We start from the raw sequence: 27,890 nt of genomic DNA on the forward strand, positions 1-27,890 counted from the left end.
GAGCCAGCACAAAAATGGGAATTGGTTTCAGCTCTATATGGATGAAAGTGGCCCCATTTCCCCCTCCAGACCAATCGGGCACGTTCCCTGCTGCCCCCTGGCTGCTGTCACGAGTACAGGGCGAGTCCAGCTCTTAGATCCGCAGAATCGACCGCAGAGCCCACTACGGATGTGGTGAGGAAGGTGGGGACGCCTCCTCGCTGTGTGCCAGGCACTGTGCTGGGCCTGTCACATGTGCTCTTCGCTCTCATTTATTCCTCATAGCAACCTCCATTTTACAGATGAGGAAACTGAGGCGTCAATGCATTGGACCAAGCTCACACTGCTAGTAAGTGGAGGCATTAGATTTCAAAATCCACATCTGGTGATGTCAGGACTTTATCTGATGGATTCACAGTTTAAATGGTGTCACGTGCATCATAACCGTCATAAGAGGTTATAACCTGCCTCTGTTCAGTATTGAGTCCTGAGCACCCAGCCTCTAGCAGGCTTTGGTGAACAGTGGTGGATGGGGTGAATCATAAAATATGTTTTATGTCCCCAGGAATGCCCGTGGTGCTTAGAGGGCACTCAATCGGTTTCCTCCCCTGTACTCCCGTCCCCCCGACACCAAATCCACTTTAGATATATTAAATGAAGCATGGCATCCAGAACTAAGTTAAAGGGACTACTGGGTTAAAAAATCACTAAAATAGTGAGATATGTGTGTGTGGATGTGTATATATGTATATGCATAGTCACCACGAGAACTAGTTTAGTCATTCTAGAACTAATCTTGAGTTTCTGCAGCCAGCAGTCTAAAATGCTATGTCAGGCTAGCTCTCTTCAGTTTACTCCCTCAGGCCTAAATTGAGCAGCTCATACAATTTATGAGGTTTCCGGAACAGAGTTTTGCTTAGCTGCAATATCTTGTGTGGGCAAAATAGACTGAATTTGGAGTGATGTTAAACATAGGGTCAGTGCAGGGTTCAAAAGAAAATTAAGTTTTGCAGAGGAACATGTGCTCGATAGTCTCCCTCACTGGAGTGTTATGGGATGGAGCCAATCCTCCAAGTACGCAATGCGTTTTCAAGGTAATTTTTTATTGATGTCTGTTGTCTTAACATGTGGCTGTAATATGGAAAAAAACGTGCATTCTACCTTTGCAGTTATAACTCCACAAACGTTTTTAAATGTTTCATCAGTTTGATGTTAAACAAGTGGGAATGATTTACTCAGAATCTTGCAATCAGATGTCTGTGTGTCTGGTGTCTCTGGATGCTGACCCTAAGTTAAAAATGGAATGCAGAGGTTAAAACCGCATGGACTTACTCACGGTGGACAGTGGTCTGACTTACAAGGGACCGAGTTTTCTACTTAAACGTAAGTTTCTGTATGTTTGTGTTTGCTTTTTGGCTTTGCCTTTCACATTTGCTGAGTCCACATCCCAGCATTTCCTGGGCCCGTAAATCAGAGTGTTCAATTTGATCATCACTCATGGAAGTTCTCGTGCTTTTATTGTCACCTGATGGAGTAAGAACGTAGCCAGCCAGTGCCCGTGGAGAAGGAGTCCTTCTGTCCTGTGTATTTAATGGTTTATGGACAGCTGCTTTTTGTTTTTGCCTTGGAGAGCTTTCCAAAGTATACTTTGACTGGCACTGCTGACAGTTTGAGCGATGCAGATGCAGATGCAGATATAGGAGACGTGGTCCTTAGGATGCAATGACTTAATTTATGGCATCTTGGAGCACTAGCATGAATTATTCAGTTTTACATTCCTGTCCCCTAGAAATGTAGGTTTTATTAAAATTTGTTGTTTGGCGACTTCTCTTTCCCCATTGAAGGACTGCCGTTCGACATGTTCCACTGGGGCCTGGGTTTCTCTTCGTCACGTTGCTCTTTATCTGTCTCAAGTGCAGGGCTCTTTGCTGCCTCTCTGCTTCTCTCAGAGGCCTGGATCACCCTCCCTGGTACTGCTTTTAATTTCTGTTGGCTACTGCTGCCACTAACACCACTTGTCATCTCCTCTGTCCTATTCTGCACTGTCTTTCTACTTCCTCTCTGTAGTGTTCGTCTTTCTTGTCTGCTATCTCCTCCCAAGGGCTGTCAGCGCTAGTGTGGAGGCACTGAGCTTAAAAATGTGTAGCTAGGCAATTGAAACAGCACTTTCTTTTCCTCTGATTGATCCAGGCAATCACCACAGTCCATCCATCGCTCCCTGTGGCTGTCCTCTCCTCAGATGCACTTAGAGATACTGACTTCTGAGGAAAGGACATATTTTTTTTCTGGATACCTTTTCTTGTCGAGCCGTTCCAGAAACACAAGTAATCTGGAGATTAAATACCTGCTAAGTGCTCTTCCGCTGCAGTACCTCCTTTCGGCAGTCTGTGGCGCTAGTTCTCTGTTGCCTTGTCTGTTTTTAAGCACTAGGGAGCGAAGCCTGCAGCAGGTGTGTGTGACGGGGGCAGGGACAACTGGTGCTCACTGTGGCGTCAGTGGCAACACCCAGTCTCTTATTGATGAAGAATCAACGTGACTTCAACAGAAGTGAAAAAGGTAATTTCATTTGAAAGCCATAAGCTCTTTCTTTTAGACCCATTTTTTGGGTTACTTGAGAAATATTTTTGCAGAGCTTTTCATTGTTGTTAATCTCATAACCTCCACAAAGGTATTATTGATGTACAGAGCTAGTGTGGGAAATATTTTATTTCAAAAAAGAAATGAGAATGTGCTGGGAACGATTCCCACCCCTCCATGGTCTCCCAATAAAAAAATTTCAGAAAGAATTTTTACTAACTTTTTGAAATACCCCCAAGAAACTTCAAGCCTTTGGGATTGCATAGATAGTGAATGTTGGTATCCCACAATTGATCAGGGCTTGGTATGATGCAGATATGTGAAAATCCAGAGAACAACTTCTCCCCCAACCGGACAGAGGCTGGCATGTATGAGGGCCTGACACAACACGAAGAGACCCATCCTGCTGGGGAACTGCCCACGTGGCCCCTCCTACTGGCAGAGGACTTTATATTGATCAGAGAAGGGGTTCTGTGGGGCTGAACCACAAATCCAGATGGAAATCAGGTAAATACATTTATGTTGAAGTTATTTTTTAAAAAATCTTAAGTTGCCGTTATTCAAAACAACTTAGCACATCCAAGTGGATAGATAAGTGATTTTGCTACCGGATTAGGAAATACTACTCATCCTAGAAAGAGATACTTAATATTCTTTGGTCCAAAATAATAAGGACACAGAGAAAAAAGCTCCCATCTCAGTTTTCTCTAATGGCTCCCAGTTTCCCATAAAATATTGAGATCCTAATGTATGTGTAGATTGCCTCTTCATGCTACTGTTCTTTCTGCGTTACTGCTTTTAGGATCCTCTTGGCATGACCCAAGTGTCAGGCTTTATTTGTGGCCATATGTCTTGTACATTCTACTGGGGATCTCCATCCTCAACTACAGGAAATGTAAGTACATCGTTTGCTCAGTGGGCTCTGATCAGTCAAACATGCTGCTTCTCTCTTTTTTCCACCTTTGGAAGTTGCCTTGGAATTCTGAGGCGTGCTTTTGGGACCGACAACGTGGGAGTCACAGTGCTGAATTGATTCTTGCTCGGATTTTTGTTGTTGTTTATTAAGCTCCTTTCAACTTGCGCAGCAGAATATAGATCAGCCAGAATTGTAGCCTAACTCTGTTTTGCTGGGCTTGCGTATTAACACCGAGGTAATGAAGTCACAATAAATTGTACGAAGCATTTGTGTATGGATATGGACATCGTGGTTGTTTCACCTAGTGAAAAAGTCACCACTCCCTTGCACTTTGCCCCTAGTATACTTCACTGTGGCCACTTAGAAAGGACCCAATTTGGAGATGTGCACTTTATCTTGTTGATTTTTTAACCATCCATGGTTTATTTGAATTTCCAGTTGTGCATTCTCTCATTCTGTCAGGTCCTGGAAATTGAAACTGCTAAGTTTCTGAATGCTTAATGGGAGTAAAATAATATTTTTCTCTAAGTAATGCGTTTGATGTCCACATCGTCCACATTTCTTAGATATTTGCCAGTATCTTGAAACGAAGTATTGCAAAAGGTTGAATGTGTGTCTGTGTGTATATATATGTATATATATATATACATATACATCAAGAGGAATAAATAAACCAGTAATCTGCAACAAGGAAGCACATGGCAGGCTCTGAACAAAGAAGCTTCATGGAAACAGCGCTTTCTTCAGGGGCGATTATGATGGTCCCTCCCTCAGAATTGCCTAGCGAATGAGCCCAGGAGGCAGCCGTAGGTGAGCGTTCCCAGCCGGTAAGCGTTGACTGACCACAGGCCCATATTGAAGCTAAGCGACAGGTGCTAAATGATGCTTAAATGGGCATTAACTGACACCAGTATCAAACATAGAAGGCATTTTAAATGTTGAAATCTTAGCACTTTCTAATCTCGAAAGAAATGGATGAGAAGGGAAAAGATTTATAGAATTAATGTAAATATTTGACATGTCTGGACATGAGATACATATAAAACATGCAAATACAGACAATACAACCAAAACGTAAAGGACACGTTAGGAATTACATGTGGTGAATAAGAAGGCTGTTAATAAGAATCTCCATAAACTGAGAGGGAAAAAGTCAAATAGAAAAATGTACTAGGACTAAAAACAGATAATTAAAGAAGAAATAGAAATAATTAGAAAATACATGAAAAATAATTTAACCTCTCTAGAAACTGAATAAATGCAAAATGAACAGACTAAAACAAAATTGACCTTTTTAGTCCATCAAATTAGCAAATATAAGGAAATTGTGGGAGTCAGAGCGGATGAGAGCAGGGCTCGTTTGCACAGGCGTACGATGGGCGCCGAGGAGATGTGTGAGCTGCTACAGCCTTTCTGGAAGACGTTCTGGCAGCTTGCATCAAGAGACTTGAAAGTAGGAATCTCATGTCTAGATATCTATGCCAAGGATACTACCAGGAAAACATAAAAAAGATGTATGTACTCAGACATTTGACACAACGCTGTCTGTAAGATTGGGGACAACCTGAATGCCCAATACAATGAAATATTCTGAAACAATTTAAAAATGTGGATGAAGAATCTTTAATGACATGAAGAAATTCTTACAATATATAATAATGGAGAAAAGAGCAGGATAAAATATTATATCTGCTGTATATATAGTCATGTACCTTGCATTAAAAGACAGAAAGGAATAAACCAGAACGTTATCCCTAAGTATTGAGATTATGGGTGATATTTTAGGCTTCATGGTTTCTACACCTCCCAACATTTCCATGATGACCATGTATTATTTTTATAATCAGAAGATGTCATAAATGCTAAAGAAATACAATTTGAAACTTTGGTGATCTGTGAAGATATGTATTGTGTAATGAAAAGAAAGGATCGTCCCTGCTTCTCTTGTTAGTCCCACAGAAGGTCTCCCGGAGGGCCTCAATTTTGCTATCTGCACTGGTCATGACGGGAGCTGCACGTGTGCACCTGGTGTGGTTTTCAAGGCACCAGCGGCCGCGCGGCCCTGGAGCAGCTACTCTGTGCATTGTCTTCCTCGGCTTATGGGAAGTTGTGGCATCTTACTTCTTGACTCTGTTGTCTCCTTCGCCATCAGAATGCCATTTTGGGGATAAACATGTGCTTCATATTGCCTCTTCCAATAAGTGTAAATAGCTAATGGTATAGCCATTTCCTTATTGTATTGAGACACATTTATAAGGAAAGCTCTCTCTTTTCCAAAATCTCCTAGGTTGTGAGCATTCAGCAGGGGATCAAATTCAAACACAGCTTCCTCGGTCATCTTTGGTTCACCAGATAAAAAATTTTGAGCCAAAATTAAATACTCAAATGGATGTATCTTAGATGTTAAGTTCTAGTTAGATTATAAAGGCACGTTTTAAGAAGAAGAGCTGCACCATCTCTGAAAATCTCTGCAGGGAACACTTGAAACATTTGCTAAAACGGTAACTGGACTCTGCCTTGCGTCAATAAAAGTGAATCTTACGAATTAATAGTTTATGGTGAATAAACCATATGGAATAACTGGCTAATGAATTTAATGAAAATTAACAGCAGTGTTTAAACCTACAACCCTTGGATATGGGGAACACAGGAGGGCGCTCTGTTCTCAGCATCTTAGCTTATTAAATTTATAATCGTTATGCAGGCAAGTGAAATATTATCTTTCTTTGTTCTTTTACTCATTGGTACTTTGAGTTTCCAAAAACACAGTGGTGCTTCTTGTTGATGAGCTTGATAAAATTGTTACCGGCTGTCGTTCAGAATTGCACAGTGACAGGTCTCAGGCTCATGTTCTGGATTGTCACGGTATCAGATAATCACTTAAGAGTTCTCGGCAGGAATTTTACTTTTATTCTTTGGACTCAGCCATTAAGGAAAATCCAAACAACTTCTTGCACTTTAGCAGCTCTTTTATGATTTAAAAATCATACTTTGCCATCGATCAGTGAGTATTCCCAAAACGTTTTTGTGAAGCAGAAAAATAAGAGCTTCATTTAAAATTGGATGCTTAGAGGCAGAGAGCCTAGGAAGATACCATGAGTGGGTGGCAAGGTTGGGACCATCTCCCGAGCCCGTGTCCTCAGCAGTCCCAGAGTGTGGATGGCAGTCCCAGGCCCCATACGAAGGGGGTTCCTGCACTGCCCTCCTTTGTCGCCCTCCTAGAAGGCAGATGGCAGAGAAGAGCTCCGTGCCACTGCGAGACTGTTGCAGGGAAATAGTGGTTAAGTGACAGTGTATTTGTTTCAATTTCTTTCAAATTAGGAGGGTAGGGTGAATTTATGATCTCCAATGAACAATGAAAAGTACTGTTTTTATTTTGATTTGATCATATGAATGCTTAATCTCCTGTTCCATGTGTTGGAATGCACGGGAGGGTATTGTCCTCCAACTGACCTTTCCCCAAATCGAATCCTGAGTCTAAAAGCTGTAACCTAAAACCCAAAATCACTGGCCTTAAGGAAATTTCCCTGAGAGAATTAGGCCATTCCTTTTTCATTGCTAAATGTATGTGCCCCGTGCATGCATTCAGAAAGTCTGGTATCCTTGGCCTCAAGCCTCTTGGAATTTTGGGATGCTTGGGGAAGCAATAATCTCTTAGTTCCAACTTGATTGGAGCCTGAACCAAATCTGACCCAAAATTAGTTTTCAAATCCAAATGCAATTAAAAACAGATGTTTCTATGTAGACTGAAAAAGACTGTGAAAAAAAAAATCAGGGTCACTGCCTTTAGAATTGGTTGCATTTTCCAGGTCTCTGTGATCAACAGAAGGGAGAAGAAACAAGAGTTGTTCCCAGAGGGTTTTCTCTCCTTTCCTTCCTCCACGCTGAACCCTGTGAGCGCTCAGAGTCAGTGCCTCTCAAGGAGGTGTGTTAGGATTTGCCAGGCTGGGCTGTTCTGCCTGATCCACTTTCTAATCTCTTCCCGGTCAGGACAAATATGCATCTTGGGTTAGGCCCCTAATAATTCTTATTGCTGAGACTTAATTGCTACCAATAAAGGAAAGAACACATGAAAAATAACTTGTTCTCCAAAGTACTAGGATATTAAAGACTCTTACACAGAAAGTTTCATTTAGCACATGCTTTCAAACTCCTAAAGCTAGCATAGTGGGAATTCAAGAAACGTTAGTGAGTTTTGGAAGGTTTTGTTCCCCGTTGAATCAAAACCCCATTAAATTGTGCATGGTGGGGAGGGGAGGAGAAAGCTTACTTGTGGACAAATAGTACCCATGAACTCGAATGCATTAAAATGGATTCATAAGTTCCTGTAAGATGAGAAACATGTGTCCAATTACTGTGAGATTCTCCACTCCCTACAAGTTCAGAGCAGACAGGCCTCATCTCCTTGTCTCAAAGCGAGTATGTCTATTTTCAGAATAACTTTCAGCATGGAGTCTGGTCCACCATTTGATTTTTAATCTCTTCTTTTATCCCTGGAATTTTGCATTCCTGATGCATTTCATCTTTTTTGTGTGGAATAATATCCTTCAGAAATCTTTGATGCATTGGTGAATTAAAAGAAAAAAATGAGATGTAAGTGCTTGCTCTATTTGTCATTTTTAATATGTTTGGAGCCACGTGATTTATGACGAAGCATTTCTTGGGAGAAGCGAACGTTTAAGGTGGTGTTTTGAGCTCCATTTAAGGCAATTTAGTTGTCATCAGGCCTCCTCACCCCATAACCTTCGTAAGACCTTGCTTCATAAATTGGACCCAAACAATTGGCTTGTGTTTCGAGTAGACAAAGCCTTATGGAAATGATACTCGCTAAGTGTTTTTATTGGACATCTGGGTAAGAGTCAGCCTTTGTTAGACCAGTCACAGCCTGTAGCTAGCCCAACTCCTACACCCTTGGCAGCAGTTTCTACTCTTAGAAAACTCTTTTAAAATTCTTTTAAATTGAGAGGGAATGAGATTTGGATCCATTTTTCCCCCAGCTTTCTGCTTTGATTCCAGATTCAGTGGCTGGGATTAAGGATGCTCACCCCATTCCTCTCTCATCTTCAGGTCAGATCTCTGCATTGAGCGCCTCTCTTGGCCTCCATCCATTCTGTGGCAGTGTGCCCTCCCAGCGGTGGAATCTATGTAGCCCATGTTGTGCCCGTGTCATAGCAGGATGCTGTGGCTCTGCTAAGGAATGGCAGAGCGATTTCAGGCCCTGGAGGGGCTAAGTTGAGTTCAGCCAGCTTGAAGGAGTGACTGGGAGTGTCTCTACCCTCACTTCTTCCTCTCAATGAGTCGTCTTCATCCATCGGAACTAACGTTGGATGCCAGTGGCATAGAATCTCCTCATTGTCTATTTGACCCTAGATGAGAGAGAAAAAGTTAGTACAATTTCACTCCATTTCTTAATAGCAAAATTTATCCTTTACTTAAAAGAAATAAAAGCAATAAATATAGTATCCCTTAAGAGTGATTACCAGTTAAAAAAGATTGAGGCGCTCTCTGTAGTATTTTTCGTTGTTTGTACCATAATATAGAATTTTATGTTTAGGAAACACTTCACAACCGTGAAATTAATTCTAGAAATTCCTAGGCCAAAGGAAGAATATCTCTTAGATGAGAAATTCAGAGACAAAGGCAGGAGATGATTTGGCCACATAGGAAGCAAAAACGAATGAATAAATAGAGGAGGAGAAATGTTCAGAGTATTCAAAAGATGAATTTTATTCTTGTTTAAACAATAATTCTCAAAAGAGAATGGGTTTGCGCACGATTCAGTGTGCTGACAAGAGTAACACATAGTCCTGGGGGTACTCTCCATCTTTTTATTGTTGCTCTCCTGAGAGTTGTGGGGCTATTCTGAATGTGAGAATTTAAGAAGTATGCATCCTATGGAGGTGTTCCTCTAACCCCTCCCAGTGAGGAAACGCAACAGAGAGCTTACTAAATGAAGTCTTCACACAAGCCCTCGCTGTGCCTAGGTGTGACTTCAGCTTTGAGGAGATGTAAATTGCAGGAGGTGTAAGTGCAGTATACCAATGATAAACAGTGTTTGTGGAATGTTTTCCAGTTGACGGAGCCATCTCACACATGGCGTCTCAGACTTGCCGTTCTTTGGAGGGAGGGCTCTCAGCAAAGTCAAAGAGCACAATGTGGTCTTCGCTTTACCAAGTCCCTGTACTAGTACCAACTGGAGGGCTGCAGCCATGACCGCCTAGAGCCAGAGAATTCTGCCCTAGCCAGCTTTTGTCTCTTTGCACCTCAGTCTGCTTGTCAAAAATGGAAGGGATCAAATTACATCCTTAATGGCCTTTCCAGCTTTGGAGTTCTTTGTCTCTTCTCTATAGTGAACTCCAGAGTTTTACTCGTTGGTTCATTTTAATTCCTCTGGGTGTACGACATAAAGGAAAGCAGCCAAGCCAGAGAAGGAGACGAGGGAGGCAAAGATCAGGAAAGGGAAACAGGAGTGAGAAAGAACTTGGAGAAGAATGAAAGGAAATAGGCTTATAGATAAGTAATGGGGCGAGAGATCTGTGGGAGGCAGGTTAATTTCCTGTATCTCAGATTTAATATGCGGGGGAAATAGCTGATGATTTGCAGTATAATTCTGTAAGTAGTGTCAGAGTTAATAATCCTTTAACTTTTTCCATAAGAAAAAAAAAGTTATACCGGGTGACTGCGCAGTTCATTCTGTACTGCAGGCAGAGAGCATGGCAGCCCAGTTCGGCGGTGCTAGAAGGGGAGCCGTTACTGGTTACTGAAGAGGAGTGCTGGAGCCTCTGCCCACAGAGTGGGGAGGACCTTCGTTCTGCTGATGCTCTTTGGGTGCAGGGAGGAGCTGCTGCCTTGTGCTCCCTGCAGTATGTCCATCCCATCACATTCTGCCCCAGCCAGGTCCATGGAGCATCCAACACAAAGTAAATAATGTGTTTCCCATCAAGGTCTTGTGCAACTGGCTACATTGTAGCTGAACTGAAAACCTGCAGGAACTACCATCTCTGTTTCCAACTTTATTCAGTTGTCAGCAGGGGTTCTTATTTTCTTATGTACAGAATAACAAAAACACCGAGGTGTGTGCTGTGTGGCACCCTGGGGTCCTAAAGCAGACAGGGGTTGAGTGGGGATTAGGTGTCCCTTCTCCTGTGGGTAAATGTAAAATGTTTCATTTCCTAGAGAGCTGTTAGTGACGTTGACAAACTGTGGAGTCACTGGTTCTGGAAAAGATCGCAAAGCATCCTCCAGGTGCAGTTGCCTCTTGTGAGCAGGTGTCCATAAACATTGGATCAGATGCTGCAGAGTGGACTGACCTGTGCGTGTGGGTGGGGCTGGCAGAGGACCCCTGTGCAGAAGTCCCTCTCCAGGCCAATGAGGTGATGGGGCTGTGACGACAATTGCAGCCACTCTCCAGACAGTGTTTCCCTGTTTAGAGCCCGGCTTCTGAGCCAGTTGCCCTGAGCTCTTTGTTTGGAAAGAAACCATTTCCTCAAGCCTTAGGTCTGGCAGCTGCTGCCCAGAGCTTAGCAAATCCTACAGGCGGCTCTTGTGCCTTCTTTGTTTATGAAAACCACCCCTCAGGGCAATCCTTCCTTGACGTGGCAGCTGATTCGGGGTTCCTCTGAGCTTATGCAAGAGCGCTGGGCAGTTGGATCATCAAGTGGAAAAGGTAAATAAAATGAAGAGTCGTTTTTAAAAAAACTAATACATACATACCATAAACACTTTCTTTTAACTTAAAACATAAAATTGTGTATCCATGCAAGAATCATCTGATGTAGGAGGGCAAAAGTCTTTTCTTTGAATCTGGGTTTGATTTTCCTGTCGCCTTTCACAAACCACATTTATAATGCATCATCTACAAATCCCAGTTTTTGGTTTCTTTAAAGTTATGGCTTAATTAGAGGAGAGCAAGAACTTAAAGACACCTGTAGAGTAATCTGAGAGCAGAGGCCTCCAAGTCATAATTGTGGTTTTTTCCCTGACTTTTCCCGTTGTCTCATTTGCACATAATCTAGCAATACTTTGGGAGCTCCCTTTTGGCAAGACTTTCCATCTTCACTTCCATGTAAATGGTCCTTCCTTTTGCACTCATATTTCATTGCTTCATATAATAGTTAAATTGTGTAAGTACATAAAGTCCAACAAATTATAGACAAGTGTGGGATCAAGAACAACCGATTCTTGGTGAACTTACAACTCCGCTGGTCAGAGCAGGGAGGGGCCTGCTCTCAGTTTGCCCCCAGCTTTAGGGGCGAGGAGAAGGGAGGCTTACGGAGGGCCCGAGGGACCACTCCTGCAGAATTTGTGGGTGGGAGTCATTAAGCAGTTTCTCCTCTAATACATTGTTCCCACATAGAGTGCAATGTGGCAGTCCTACTGGGGAACAAAGACAGAAGGCCAGTTGCAGCTGTGCTCTGTGCGGCGGAGGCACCAGCACAGAGAAGAGATCACTTGTGGCTGAGATGAGCAACCGGAAGGCAGCTGCTATGGGCTGAATTGTATCCCCCAAAAGTTCGTGTGTTGAAGTCCTAACCCCTAGTACCTTTGAATGTAACCGTATTTGGAGATAGGGTGAGTAAGGAGGTAATTAAATGAAAACAAGGTCATTAGGGTGGGCTCTAATCCAATATGGCTGGTCTTCTTATAAGAAGAGGAGATCTGGACACAGATACAGCAGAGGGAGGATGATGTGAAGACACAGGGAGAAAATAGCCATCTGCAAGCCAAGGAGAGCGGCCTTGCGTAGAACCTCTCCTCACAGCCCTTAGAAGGAACCAACTCTGCTGACACCTTGCTCTTGGACTTACAACCTCCAGAACTGTGAGAAAATAGTTATCTGTTGTTTAAGCCCCACAGTCCATGGTACTTTGTTACGGCTGCGCTAGCAGATTAAAACAGAAGGCCGTATGAAGGAGGGAGCATTTGATGTGGGCTTGAAAGGATGGGTAGGTTATCAGTAGGCCAAGAGAGACGAAGGAAATTCCAGGCAGATGGAAGAGCAAGGCTTAGAGGTGGGTAAGGGCTTGAGATGGAAGAGGACTGTCTGGCTGGAGGAGAGTTGCTGTGGGGCAGGAGTAGTAGAAAAGGCTAGAAGAGGCCAGGGGGCCGTCTGTGGGTAGGGGACCACTGAAGGCTTTGGAACAGTGACATGGTCAAAGCAGCATTCTAGAAGTGTTATCGTGTGTGGAGTTGTCAGAGAAGGCTGCTTGCTGAAGTCCCTCGTGGCTGTCCCCACCGTGAGCGTGACTGGGTCCCAGGAGGCTGACAACACTGCTCGCGAGTCGGGTGAACAGAATTGGGAGAGTCAGGACTCACTGCTAAGTAAGGGTAAGGAAGCGTCACCACCTTACTAAGCTTCCATCCCTTACGAGCACACCCTCCTCACGAGAAACAGGAGACTTGTCGGGCTTCTTGATGTGGTGTGCTGCTTCTAGTTGAGCAGGGAGTGGACGATGTGAGTGGCAGGATTCGGGGCGCGTGCTTAGCTCTGGGCTTCTGATCAAAGCCCCAGCTCAGCTCAAGGGGGAGGAACTAGGCTGTAGGTCGTCTTTGGGTTTATGTGACGCCTCTCACATTGAGGTGTTGAAGCTGAAACAGCATTTTATCTCTCATGCAAGTCTTAAAAGGCTATTTATCTGTATATAGTAACTCCTAGAGAGCCCATCAAATCATTGGTGCTTAGTATTTTTGAATAAATGCAGTAACAACCATTTCCATGGCTTTTAATAATGCCCGTAGCCTGTTGCATTAGAAGAGGTTTCTCAGACCTCTGTCAACACCAGCTGTTCCAGGGCCTTGTAACATTTAAAAAAATGATTGCCGGGGGCCGGCCGCATGGCTGAGTGGTTAAAGTTCCACGTGCTTTCTTTCTAAGTTCCAGTTCCACAGGTTCGGATCCTGGGTGCAGACCTGCTCCACTCATCAGCCATGTTGTGGTGGTGTCCCAGATACAAAGCAGAGGAAGATTGGCACAGATGTTAGCTCAGGGCTAATCTTCCTCACAAAAAAAAAAAGAAAAAGAAAAAAATGATTGCCCAGAAATGGCTGTTCAGAACAAGGCCCCACCAGGAGAGATTCGATTGGGTAGGTTGGGCATAAGCCTGGGTATATCTATCCACAAAAAGTTCTGCAGATGATTTGACATATAGCCAGGGCTGAAAAATCACTGATTACATTAAGCTTTTCAAACATTTTTTTTTTTATGTTCTTTTTTTGAGGAAGATTAGTCCTGAGCTAACTACTGCCAATCCTTCTCTTTTTGCTGAGGAAGACTGGCCCTGAGCTAACATCCATGCCCATCTTCCTCTACTTTATATGTGGGACGCCTACCACAGCATGGCTTTTGCCAAGCAGTGCCGTGTCCTTACCCAGGATCTGAACCGGCGAACCCGTGGCCACTGAGAAGCGGAACATGTGAACTTAATCGCTGCGCCACGGGGCCGGCCCAGCTTTTCAAACTTTTATACCAGCTTTGAGAGCAAGGTTAAATTTGATACCAAGGAATTTTAATCCTGATGCTTCTAAGTTTATCACACTTTATTAACTTATCTAGAAAAAGTCTTTGCCGGTCCAAGACTCAAACTAGTGACTTCAAATCAACCACTTCTGCTTTCCACTCTAATTTGAGGGGATCGCCTTCTCTTCCTCCTGACTCCCTCAAACCAAAGAACAAAACCAAACCACCTGAACGAAAGACAGAATCTCTGTGTACCTGAACAAGCTCCTGCCCAGGACCACCCCAACTAACCTCGGTTACGCTGCAAAACCAGACTCTTCACACAAACAAAGCAGGTGGGAATATTGTCCATAAACTTAGGTGTGCAAGAAATGGAAATTTATTTTTCTATAACTCAGCTTAATTTCTACTTCAAGCTCCTTCCTACCCCATAGGAGGCAAAAATCTTAGTTTTGGTCAATAAAGAGTATCTCCTGCCTCCTTCCCAGGGGCTGCACTAAGTTACTGGGAATTTAAGTGATAGCGAGGCACAAGGGTGCAGGGGTAGTGGAGAGGTGGTCCTTCTGATCTGAGCCGGCACCTGTTCCTGCTGGCATCCCTGAAATGTCCTCCATTCTCTCTGGTCCCTACTATCTGTCAAGCCTTTAGGTCTCCTCTAATTCTCAGGAATCTCCTGGGGGCAAGAAGATGAGTCTGCGGTTTCTGCCCCACCCTGGCAGAGGGAAACTGTATGGTTGCCTCTGGCAAATTTATCTTGCTACAAGAGCTAGCCGTTTCTACCCTGGCATCTTGCCTCTCCCCACAGCCTGCCCAGGAAAGAAGGGTGAGTTCTCCCAGTCCACTGTGTTTGCAGTTGCAGGCCCTGGCCCTCGAGCCCCCCAGCACCTGCTCCTCACTGCCCCTCCCTCTGCCCTGGGGAATCCTCTCTAATCTCCGGGGCCGCAAGCCGTGCACTCCCGTGATCAAGCTTGCTCACAAATCTGTTATGCTGTTTCTGCACAAGCATCCTTTCAGTTTTCCTTAGAGGATTGGACTTTTGAACAAATGAGAGGAAATGCCTTGTTTCCTCTTTAGGCCCCATCACTGTTCCCCGAGGCGGGAAGCACCCAGCATCAGGTGGTACTAAGGACTCATGGAAACAGAGAGTTAGACCTTCTTGGAATCGTGTTTGGTTCAGCCTTGGCTGACGCTGTGAACAAAGCTTCAGTGATCAGTTTAATGAAGAACTTTGAGGAATGTTGGCATGGAGCTTGGTGAGTACAAAGCACTGAGTTCGCCCGAACATCTTAATGTATAAGAGCTGGAAAATATAAGATGTTCACTTTAAACACACTAAGAATATAAACAGAAAGTTTGAGGTGAAGGTCTTTTTTCCCCCGTGTTTATATTTATTCTGTATCTTGTTGTCATTAAATCATACTCTGACTAGTTTGCAGGAATTTCCTTGGAGAAATACTGACTCTAAACTTTATTGTTGTGTCCTATGGACTATATCCTTAATCTTAGAGACATGCTCGCTTGGAATGGGAAATTGCATTTACTCACTATAAGTTTCTGAAAGTAAACTGAATTTGATGGAATGTTTATTGCTGGAAATCAAGTTCACTCACCTGAAGTTGTGGTGCACACACCAGCTCTGTGGCCTCTCTAACTTCATTCTGTGCTTCACTCTTAGGTAAGGGCCTTGCCTGCATTTAGTTAAGAAGCATCAAGCCCTTTACTTAGCTTTCTCCCTATAAGCCTGTTTGAGAAACTCCAAGACTCTAACAGAGGTAATTTTAACGAATAATATGAATTTAGCTTTTTCTCTACTAGTATAAGAAGGAAATAGCAAGGGAGGAAAACATTGATTAATACTTGGCACTATTATTCTGCCACAAAAGTTTAAACATCTTTCTAGCATGTCTTAGTGGCAGATACACAGCTTTAGAGTGATACTATTGAAGAGGAAATAGAGAGATCGGAGCGAAGTCTAGAAGTTAGGACACAGATAGATTCAGTCTCCCAGGTCAAGTGCCCAGTTCTGTCTTGGTACCCAAGGTGCTGATACCAAGAAGAAATTAACTTGGTAAAACTCACTCACGTGAATGCATTGGTTATGTCCCATACTACCTTTGTCTCCCCCATTGTCATATAAGTTTCATGAGGGCAGAAACACTGTCTATTTATGGTATCCCCAGGACATTCTACTAGGAGAATGGTAGGCAGTCAGTAAATATTTGTTGAAATAAAAAGTGAATGAGTGAATGGATTCTCCCAGGATTCTGGGCAGACTTTCATCCTCTATTTTTGAAGGTACTGTTAGAAAAATGTCATTTTAGTCCATAGGCGTTAATATGGTTGGCGTGCCCACATTAGCCATGGCCACCCTCAGAGCAAGAGTGCTTCTCAGATCCCTCAAACTCAACCCCTGACTGGTCTGAAATGATAATTCTATGGAAAGCGTGCTCTGCGTCTGCCCATCTTTGAGTAGATGGGCACAATCCCTCTGTCTGGTAGGACACACTTGCATATTTGCAAATAGCTATTTTCCATGAACAGTTGATGTAGTTTTAGTGTGTGGATGGGCAATGAATGATGTGGGTGGGTCCTCAAGGAAAGGAGCGAGAAAACACCCTATCCACTTGTATTCCTTTTGTAGTGTATCTCTGCAAGGTCACCTGTCGGCCAGGGGCTGAAGAAGATGAGGACACAGCTGTATCGGGTCATGATAAAATGACCCACTTCTACCTTAATATCTTTCCTTCCTTACTCCATCATTGCCCTGAGACTTTCAGGCCTCAATATGAATTGACAAGTTTAAAATTTATTCTTTAGATTTTCAAATGTTTAAAAGTAATGGAAAGAATAACAGTAACTCTAGCCTTTTTCCTTTTCATTATACCACAACTTTGAACCTAGGTAGTTAAGCTTAATGTTTGCTGGGGGAGGCACCTGAGCACTCCTGCATTATGTGGGCATTGCTTTTGGCTTAATAAAATTTTGAAATTAAATTAACACTGATGATCTAAAATGCCTTCTCTAAGTATGGAACTTCGCATCTTTCCATGACTAAGAAGTTGAGCTCCACAATCTTTAGTTTTTGTTTTGTTCTGTTTCTTTAGTGTAAAAAGTAGTTACAATTTGGAGTGGAACTTTCAAATTTTTTAACGTACTGTATCTACAACACATTTTTTTAATTCATGGTGAAAATTTGGGTTGAAATCATCATATGAGTTTATAATTCTTTATAACTTGTTATTCAATTTACCTTTTAAGGATCAAAAAGTTTCCATTACAACATGTTGGCTACCATAAATACCTCAAATGTGCACAGTTATCTGGTCTTGTCTAGCTGTGTGCTGGTTGCCTCAAGCACACATTATAAGTGGATAGAGTGCAGATGCCAAAAAGGTCACAAAAGGGTGAGATCTTTTGGACTTCAGCAAATTTAGTTCATCAAATTTTCCATGGAATATTTGCAAGATGGTATTCTGTTCTGGGATGGAAACCAGCATTCACTGAAATTGAAATGTAGACATTGGGTAATATTTTATTATCAATGTTCCCTTTCTCAGGATGTTCTAATCTTATTTATACAAAGATCCCAGCACTAGGAAGAAGGTTGGACTGCCACTCCTGGGGGCCCTGTGCCCTTTGTATGTCTCATATTCCTTCAGGTAACTGAAATTAGCATATCTGGGTATTACCTGTGTTTATACCCTGTTACAATGAATATGTCTAAAAGGATATTTTCCTTATAAGTCACTTCAAAGATTTGTTTTGATCCTTGACACTTGCAATCTTGCTAACTTGATGTATCAATTCTCTATGACCATAACACAACTGTGATTTCTATATTGGCAGAGTCAAGCAGTGTATATGAAAGAAATTGCAGCTTCTGGGGCATTCTACACTGAAGTGTGCAGATATGAAAAAGAACTTCCTGTTTTCCAGTAGTGTGGTGAGTATAAAGTACTTAGCGTTTTGCTTGGCACATTGTGTATCCTCAATGAAAGTTTGCTGTTATCGTTATAAACCACAGAAGCTCCTGCTGTTTGGAGGTTTGTGTCTTTCTCCTGACTAGTGGAAGCACTCTGCCGGTGCTACATCACACAATCTAGAAAGCTAGAGCTGAAAGGAATGAACCAATCTCCCACATTTTATAGACGAGGACGCTGAGGCCCCAGGGAGTTAGATGACTTAGACAAAGTTATACGGGTAAAGTGGAGGGTCTGAGAGGAACCCCCAGGCCCTCAGCCTTGCTGTGATTCCTGCCAGCCAAGGTCGAGAACTTTTCAGACAGGTAGAGCCTCCAGGTGTGTCTGAGCGGAGCCTCTAGCACTGCTCTATCATCTCCAGACACCAGGGAAGAGCAAGATTGGGTGAAACAGCTTAAACGAAGAGGGAAGCATCTCATCCCATGAGACCCAGAGAAAGCTCCACATTCATTTGGAGCTCAATTTTAAAGCCTGAATGAAAGTACAGTCTTTGTGAGTCACTTAGTTTGGGGTGGTGTCAGATAGGAACAATTCATTGATTTAGATGTATGAATTGCCAAAGGTCTGTTTTGTCTGTAACTTCAAGTAAATTGAATAACAAGTCATTGTGAAATGTAAACACAAAATAATGTCCCCTGTTGTATTTTCTTTTTTCCTGAAAACGTAGGTGACAGAGATCTTTACATCCAGCGTTACTTTTGGAAAAAAAATTAAATTAGCCAGCGTTTCTTGTGAAGAGACCTATTTCTCCCACTCTGTCGATCTGATCTAGGGAAATCGAGGGCCAGGGAGATTATGTCCTGAGGTTGATTTTTCTTCCACTTTTGTTCCTGCTGTGGTTCACGCTGAAAACTGTAAATCTGTTTAAGTTTTGATACTCATCAGGTGCTCTATTTTTAAACCAGCATCTCTTCAGAATATCCTTTCACATCGAGGGAAATGAAAATGTATGTTGCCTTTGCTCCTTACCCTGGGATTTGGAGTTTGGCTGGGAGCTTTTCTTTTCAGAATATGTGGTTGGTCCTAATCTGACTCCTCACTTGGGCAGAATAAATTGAGACAGAACCCAGCAGATGACCAGCGAACATGTCTCTGCCATTTCAGGGGACAGCAACACGTCCAGGCTTTAGACAGGGCCTTGTCGGAAGAGCACGGTCAGGACGGCTCTGGAATGTTTTGATTTTTTAATTATTTTTGTTTTGAAATTAGAACTACGTAGGTGTTTGGTTTAGAATGGTTTGCCTTGGCTTTTAGATGAGATTTTTATAAAAAAGTAATCAAATTTACTTTTGCTCACCAAACTTCTAAGTGGCTCAGTTTTGGGCCGTACAATAATTTGATTATGAGGTCACATATGACAAATGGATTTCCAGGAGGAATTTCTGGAAAACAATGGGTAAAAACCTTCAGCAGGCCACTAATGCCAGGAGAAGTTATAATAATTGGTGAAGAACTTGTCTGATGCCCTATAATGACTTGTAGAGCAAATCACCAAGTCCTCTGTTATGCTTTTTTTTTTTTGCTCACAAACTGTTGACAGATGTTGGAGAAACATATGCTTCCTATGGTTTTCCTCGTCTTTAAAAATTTTGGTGTAAGTGTAAAAATAATGACTGTCACAAAAACCAGCAGAAGAACCCTACTTTATTTTATATTTTAAAAGGCTATCCTAGATTTCCCAGACTATCAGATTCCAATTTCTGTCACCTATATTCTGCTTGGGAGGTCTCATTATTGCAAAAATGACTGTTGGGTTTCTTTTGAATTTGGATTCTATGAATCTTTCTAATCAATTCTTTTTTGACGTTGCAAATACTAAAGGCCTCTATATTATCCAGAAAGGGAAATCCAATGTTTCCTTTTAAGCTGTTTTTTGTTGTTGTTGTTAGAAGTACCTACAAGTGGATTATTATCTTAGTCTACCTTTCAATCTATTTCTTAACAGTTAACGTAAAATGTTTATGAAACGTTGCTGATGCTTTTCTAAACCAGATTGCTGATTAAACAACCTCTCCTTTAACACACAACTTTTCAATCCTCAAAAAAAACTAAGATCAATGTCTGAGAAAGATGGCATTAAGATTCGATACCAGTATCATTAAGAATGATACCAATCATTAAAATAAGCCTAACCTGAAGGAGTCATGAAAATTTCCAAATACTGTATGTTTGCAGTAGAACGATAGAGGTGGCCTTAATTTTCCCTCAGCAGACACTTACCAAGTGCTGTCATTCACAAGAAACTGGGAAGGGTTGAAGAACATACATCATTGCTTCTGAGCATCTCAAAGTGGGGTCTGCAGAACACGTTCAACAAGGCTTCATTGAAAATCAAGGTCCCTACCCAGACCTATTGACTCAGAACATCTAGGGTGAAGCCCAGGAACCTGCATTTAGCAATAGTCGCATGCATTAAAATTTTAGAATGAGTAAGCGAGGGTTCACGTTTTCTACATGGGGAAACAGACTTGTGGTCAAATAATGCAGATTCTCTAAAGGCAGGCAGATGAACTGAGGAATAATAAAGTTACAGAACTCTTTAGGACAGAACAACTCAAGAGAAGAGAGAGCATGGTTCCACATAAACCGCTCTCGGAGAACTGAAAGGTGAGGCTTTATCCAGGTGGAGGTAGGTTATCACAGTCAATGTTAAGCTGTATCTGGAAGTGAGTATTGTAGACCCAGGAGGATGGTAGATCTCCAAAATCATCCGGCCGGGGTACCTACATGAACTCTGAGCCACACAATTCTCCTTTCTATCAGTGACACTGGCAGCCCACTGCTTCCAGGCTGAGGCTTCACACCACCAGAATCTCCCCTTCCCAGTCCAGACCCGTGGCAGTAAGAGGGTGGAGAATGGGAAAGGGAAAAGCGGTTCATTGGGGATAATTTAGGCACATGTGATATACGTGTTATCTGCGTGTGACCTGTACCATGGTGCAGGCGGATGGAGACCTGGTTTCTGGGTCCAGCAGTAGCTGTGTGCTCGTTGGTGCAGCAGCTTCTCGGGGCCTCTGCTCCCTCCCCTGTGGAGGCAAAAGTTCTCCGTGATTCCTCTGCTGCATTTCAGCTCTGAGACTGATTGGATTTGTGAGCGTCAGTGTCTTATCTAATTGCACAGTTGTTTAGACAAGCAAAATCTAGAATCTCGCTGGCCTTAAGCCTCCCCTGTGACCTACTCAGGAATTGAAATGTCAGCATCAGCGTCCCCTTTTTTGATGGCGCCGCAGTTAAGAGACAAGCTTTAGGACCAGGAATCCAGCGTTAGCCCCAGCTCTGCCACGCACTAGCTGTGTGACCTGGAGCAAACTTCTCCAGCCTTGGCTTCTTCATCCTTTAAATCAGGGTAATACCCATCTCATTGTATTGTTGAGGCTACTAAATAATGTTTGTAAGATGCAAGCTCCATGCCTGATACATACTGTTAAAAAATGATTAAGGAAGACAATTTAGGTGAGAAAAGAAACTAACACTTCTTGAAGAGGTCTCCCTTCGGAGAACTACAAAATGAGGCAGAAGCCAGGAAGCTTTTATAGGATAAAGAATAAGGAACAAGGACGCAAAGAACAGAAAATATTTGATTGGCTGGGCCACATGTCAACCTTGTTTGGAGTGAGAAGGGACAAGGCAATAAGCAGAGAGCCCAGGCTTGGCTTGGCGTTTGGGGATTGGCTGAGCGGACGTTCTGCAGTTCTGGTTAAACGGAGCGTTGACAGAGACTCGGAAGCTGCCTACGCTTCAGTTTGCTGACGTGGCAGCCCCAGCAGGAGCCTCTCCATCTTGGGCCTAGAAAGTTGTTTCAACAACATGAACGGCCCAATAAGAGCAGCTACTATTATTTTTTAAAGCCGCAGAATCAGATCTTCAGAAAGACTACAGACAGTTCTATATTAACTTCTGCTTAGTCAGAGGAGTGCCGTGTATGTCAATCACATTTATGTCAATCACAGTTTTTCAAAAACATATCGTGTCATCCATTGCAGTGACCTATCTCAAATTTTTGACATCATTTTTTAACATTTCCTCTGCTATATGATAAAACTATTTTCACTAACTATCACATAATAATCGGTAATAGTCATTATTTTTTGGATCCATCCTTTAGTTTTAAAACAAATAATTAACAATTTAAAAAGCAGTGCAAATTGTAACTTTAAAGATATTCAAATTCAGTAAAACATTTCACATATGAACTAAAATGTGCACCTGCCAAACAAAAATTATACCCTGCAGTTCGGTTTCAAACTTGTTTTAAATTTGAAACACAAAACCTCCAAGCTGTTACCCAGAAATGACAGAATCCAAGATGTAATTTCAAGATCATTCAAGATCGTTGTGTCTTTGTTTTTACAATCGCTGAGCCACTCTTGTTTATTTTGAATCTACTGTTTAAACGCAAGAAGAAGTGGTCCCACCAGGGCTAGAGGCAAAACCCGTACCAGAACCAACTGCTCTGAAGATTTCCACTGCGTGCAAACTTGCTCTCCAACAAACTCCTGTGGCTGCCTCTGCGCCAGCTGGAGGAGGGGGCGGCAGGCCCGTTGTATAGCGGAGAAGTCTTCAGTGTAAGTGTAGAACTTAAACCAATAAGAGATTTTTTGGGGAAGAGTATTTTAACACTGACATAGTTCAGAATTGTTGGCATATATTGATGATAAAAAGCAAGTCAACTTTTAGTCAGTTTTATTGTTTCTAAATCCTCTACAGGCAATGCCCCCTACTGCCTGAGCTGGGTGGGCGCTCCCTGTCTCACCCTGGCAGACTATTGATCCGTTTGCTTCCTTCACCTATGAGTTTCCAGAACCCTCTGCATCCCTGGCACCCAGTGCCGCCTTTCCACATAGTAGGTGCATAATAATTATTTGTTGAATTATGAGTGCTCTTTATTTTAAAAATGCCCAGGGGCAAGTTTTATTATCTCCCTTTTACAATCAGGCTTTCAGGAATTATACAACCAGTTCAAGTTCATGCAGCTTGTTAGTGGCTGAGCTCGGATTCGAACCCAGGGCTCTCTGGCTCCTGTGCATTCAGCACACCACCATGTACACAGCTTCCTTTCTGTGCCATAATTTGCTGACACCTGACTACTGACTTTAAAATTTATAGTGCATAATTAGGGAAGTAAACTTTGTAGGTACTCTTCTTGTTTTCATCCTAAATGCAAGTTGCAAAAATATTTGGCACTGGTGACTGTTGCCTTCATTAGGAGCCTTAAACCCATCCACAGCTCCATTGATATTCATCAGCCCTGCTAAATCATTTACACCATCAGGAAATTAGTCTAGAAGGACACTCCCTTTCAGAGAAAGGAACCAGGAAAAGCCAGAGAAAAGAAACTGATGGCTGGTGAAACATAGCAGGTACCTGCGCCAGGCCCGACAGCCACGGGGACCAGGGAGCCGCTGCCTTCCGTGAGTGGAGAAATAAAAACCCAGCCGGGGTGGGATTTGCATTCCTATGCCAACAGGATCCAGGGCCGGGCAAGTTACTGAGCCAGCACAGCCAAGCATCTGTTTCAAAGCCTCCTGCATTTTCCCATTCATGTAGCCATTAAATCTGCCCATGGCTGGATTGAAAATAAAATTGGGGCGACTCGCTGAGAAACGTATGGCCCAGGGAAACCCTGACTGAGATAAATTCAGGCCTAGCACGCTGGGACCACTGCAGTAAGCAGCACAAAGCCCACCTGGCACGTGCTTCCTTCTCTAATCAGAAATTATCCCATGTGCCGTCACCAGGGGGAGCTCTCACAGGAAACAGCTGGCCTGCAACAGTCCCCAGAGATGGTTCCAGGACCTCCCAGAACTTCTGGTTCAGTGATTTGTTTTGCTGTTGTGATTGGAAAGGGAAGGGAGATGTGAACGTTTTCTTGTTTGGGCTGGAAGTGGTATCAAGGAGGGGAAATCAGCTTGCACCACTGAGTTCCCTTACCGCATCTTCTGTTTGAGGGCTCAAGAGTTAAGAGAACACCAGATTGGGAATTTAGAGCATGACGTCTGTTTCATAATTTCCACTCATCAACCAAGAATCTTTTTTTTTTTTAACAACAACTTAAAAACATCAAAATATCTCTAGAAATGCTGTCATCATTAAATTTCCTTGTAGCAGAGCACAAACCCTCACGCCCCCTACATAGTTATAAATCAAAAGATTCAACCTTTCATAAATTCTCTGAAATCGCTGGTTCCCAGATCCTGAGGCGCATCCAAGTGACCTATGGGACCTTAAAAAAATATGTAGATATAGCTAAGTGAGTGGAAGTTGAGGTCTGGGAAACTGTGAGAAAGATAGATAAATGAGGTGATTCTAATGATCAGCCAGGTTTCAGAGGAGCTGCTTGAAAACAGCCCCCACAGCACGATTGTATCTGCCTAAACCACAGGGCCCTGAGTTCCATTTTGCTGATGATAAATAAATAAAGCACTTGGTTCTCCTAATTAGGCTTTTCTCCCTGAACCTGTATTCCCCAGACTTGCCTGATTTACAAATTACCTAGGCATTGGGTCTCAAACTTGACTGCACGTTGGCATCACCTGCGCTCTTTGGGAAAGCCCAGTGCCTGGCTCCCAAACCCGGTGACTGATTTCTTTGTTCTGGGCTGGGGCCTGGACTTCAGGGTACTTGCAAGCTCCTGGCTGACTCTAATGCACAGCGTGACGTGAGAACCATTGACCAAAGGAAGCTGTGAAAGCACAGACACCCAGGCTCCAAGCTGGAGCCTTTAGGGCAGGAGCTAGGCCGTCCGAAGTGCTAACACACGACCAGGAGGCCATATGGCCTGGCAAGTCTGCAAACTGGAAGGACCGCCCCTTTCTTTTTCCCAGTAGTCTGTGGCCCTTGCCTGTCCCTGCGGTAGAGGGACAGCCGTCGTTCTGCTATGAGCTGTGGCTGAGGCAGCCAGTGACTGGTCAGAGCAGAGATGTGCAGAGTCGTGGCGAGGTCTGGGGCCAACCCGAGGCTCCCTCCCTCCGTCTGCCACCATCCACACATGTGGATGTTTCTATAAATCACTGCTGCTATGTGGTTCGTACTCAGGAAGCGTTCTGACTGCTTACCCGTGTAATGATGGAGTGGAGGAAAGGTCTAATTTTGGAATGACTGTGGCTGAGGCAGCGCCGTGTTCCCTGCAAGTCTGAGTTTGCTCAGCACAGTGGCTCCGCCGTGCCGCCTGCTCACAACAATTACACAGGCAGTTGGAGGCACACTATCCATCACAGCAAATTACTGGTGTGATCCACTCAAGAATAAGGCTGGACGGCCTTGCTGATGGCAATCTTTGCAAAACCTTCTTGATAACCAAGGGAAAGACAAAGCCGGAGGAAGAGCTTAAGCAGGTCAAGGCTGCCGGATCAATTAAGATCTCCGCCAACTTACAGCCTGTGAGAGACGGGCCGTGAAAGCTACTAGTACACAGACGGCACTATGCCAGGTGCACGTCCTTGTCCCCTTGGTTTGGCTGGTACATTACAAGCGGGAAGGGGAATTAGCATTCGTGGAGTGGTCTACCTACTGCCACACACAGGGCTAGGCCTAATATTACTGCATGTCATTCACTCAATGGCCCCGTGGGGCAGCATTGCTCTGTTTTCCAGGTGAGGAAACCAAGGCTCAGTCTGTCCAGGATCACATAGGTAGGCGGAGGCAGAGCAGGCTTAAGACCAGATTACTCTGGCTTCAAAGCCCTTACCTTCCCAATATCTTAGGCCAGGTGAAACCCCACAGGCCCTGAGATGCAGCTCCTCGGAGGTCAGCTCCCAGAGAGCCAGTAAGGTCAGTGCTGACGCATTGGCAGTGATAACCTGTGAGTGGATGCAGGGTTGCCTTCCAGAAGGACGGGACAGGAAGTGGAATTCCATTCTCCTCTATGAACTCAGAGCACTGGCTCGTCCAGTCAGGGCTCCTGGCCTGGTAAACTGGTAACAGAGGACAGCAGTGCTGAGCACTTCTCCCAGGAGGGTCTCCTTGGCTTCAAAGGGCTTTCTCTTTCTGCTGCTGGGTCTTCACAGATCTCAGCAGCCAGCGTGTTAGGACTCCTGACCTCACCTCTGGGTTCCTTGTTCTATATCTTCTGGGAGGTGCCCTCCAAGTTTAACCCTGATGATTTGTGGGGGCTGAGGTGGCTGGAGAGACTGTAGTGAGAGAAAGGACATTGAGCTCTGTCTTAGGTGGGGACGCCATGGAAGCCGACCACGGCTCAGGGATCTGGGTACAGAGAGTTTATTTGGGAGGAGGCCCAGGAAGCACTGGTAGGAGAGTGGGAAAGTGAGACAGAGAAGGGAAGAGAAGCCAGTACAGGTGCATTGTTACCCATTACCACCAGGGGCGCTGGGGGCTCAGTCTCACTGTGGAACCCGGGACAGTGCAGAAGAGAACACGCACCTCTGATTTCTCACCTCCTCCCCCAGGGGTGAGAGAGCTGAGGTATTGATCCTCTAACTCCCACTCATCACTGGCTGAGGGCTGTTCTTGGGGGGCGGGGAGCCAACTCACTGCATGATAGGAGCCCACGGGATGAGAGGCAGCCCTCAGCTGTTGGCATGTCCTAACCAGGGGACGAATAATAGAGGAGGTCTGAGCAAGGCCTCCCAACATCTGTGACAAACCCTGAACCTGCTCAGGGTTGGGGAGAGTTTTACCATTCATTGGCTCCCATGGCACTGTCCTTGTCCTGAGGACGTCTGACCCATCACCTACATGATGCGGACACACTGTGTGCCTAGGGGCGACATGGAATAGACGACGCCCAGTTAAGACTGAATTTCAGATGAGCAATGAGTCATTTTTAATTATAAGAATGTCCCAGGCAATTATTTATTATTCATCTGAAATTCAGATTGAACTGGGTGTCCTGTATTTGTATTTGCTAAATGTGACAACACTCCCTATGTGTCCTCTGTGAGTCGGGGTAGGTGTGGGGAGAGGCCACTCTGGGCTCCAGTGCACTAGTGTCTCTGGCACAAAGCAAAGCGTGTAAGACTTAAGGCAGCAGGAACATTCCTCAGTTATGTGAGGAGGAGCAGGGGATGTCTAAAGGTGAGAGAGAGGCTTTGAATGGGGAAAGATAACGGTCTTTGGAAAGAGGAAGAGAGTAATTGCAGAGCTGCACTCCCAATAGATAACCTTTGGAGCTCCCAGCATCACTTCCTATTCCTTCTGGAATTCATATTCAACTAACAGTTCTTGAATACCTGCTACAATGAGGTTCTTTCCAATGATTGTGTCACTTCATCTTCCCAGCCATTCTCTTTCTACACTTGATGAAAACGGAGTCTCCCAGAGGACGGCAGTGTCCAAGGTGGACCAACCAACAGTGGAACCCAGACTTCTGGTCCCAAGACCCAGCATCCTCTTTGCCGTGGCATGGCTGCAGGTGACAAGGGCGTATCTGACCCACAGCCCTACACAGCCAGCAGTTGTTTATACCAAGCATAAGGCAGAGGCTTGGCTCAGCCAGTAGGAAGTTTGGGCCCACGTACAAAACTGGATTGCAGACAGCTTTCAGCCCACTAATGGATTGCCATTTAGACCATTCCACAGATATCCTACTATATAGCTGAACTATATTCCTCATATTAATAAACACCACACATTCTTTTGAAAACATTGCCTCTCTGAGAGACCTGGGAGTGCAGGCCCACTGGCTCCTTACCTCCTCCTGTAAGATAAGACTATCTCATCTCACAAGGCAGGCTCATCCAGGGATTCCTGCAGGCAAGAGGTGAGGAACTGGGCCCTTGCCTGATAAAGGCTCCTGCAGTAGGGCTGGAGGTGTGTGGGCTGGAGGCCCCAGGGTGTGAAGTTTCGGGAGGCAGGGACATGGGCAAGAATGTTGGTGACTCTAGACTCAGCGTCTGTGGGATGACAAGGGCTGGGGAAAGCACAGACCTGGCGTCCAGGCTCTGCCAATGACAAGGAAGTCATCATTGCTGTGGGCCTGCGGGTTCTCACCTGGAACCTTCAGAATTCTGTGGCTTTCTGTGGG

At 44.1% G+C, this 27,890-nt stretch overlaps 1 long non-coding RNA gene across 1 annotated transcript; it reads left to right on the forward strand.

Annotated features, from left to right (window-relative positions):
• Window positions 1-27,509, forward strand: LOC138918951 (uncharacterized). The gene is made up of 5 exons (XR_011428730.1): window positions 1-2,535; window positions 2,872-3,063; window positions 3,359-3,451; window positions 17,775-17,871; window positions 27,146-27,509. It is a non-coding gene; the product is annotated as an uncharacterized lncRNA (long non-coding RNA).
• The last annotated feature ends 381 nt before the right edge of the window (window positions 27,510-27,890 follow it).

The sequence above is a fragment of the Equus caballus genome, chromosome 19 (genome assembly GCF_041296265.1).
Source record: "Equus caballus isolate H_3958 breed thoroughbred chromosome 19, TB-T2T, whole genome shotgun sequence".
Classification (NCBI taxonomy): Eukaryota; Metazoa; Chordata; class Mammalia; order Perissodactyla; family Equidae; genus Equus; species Equus caballus.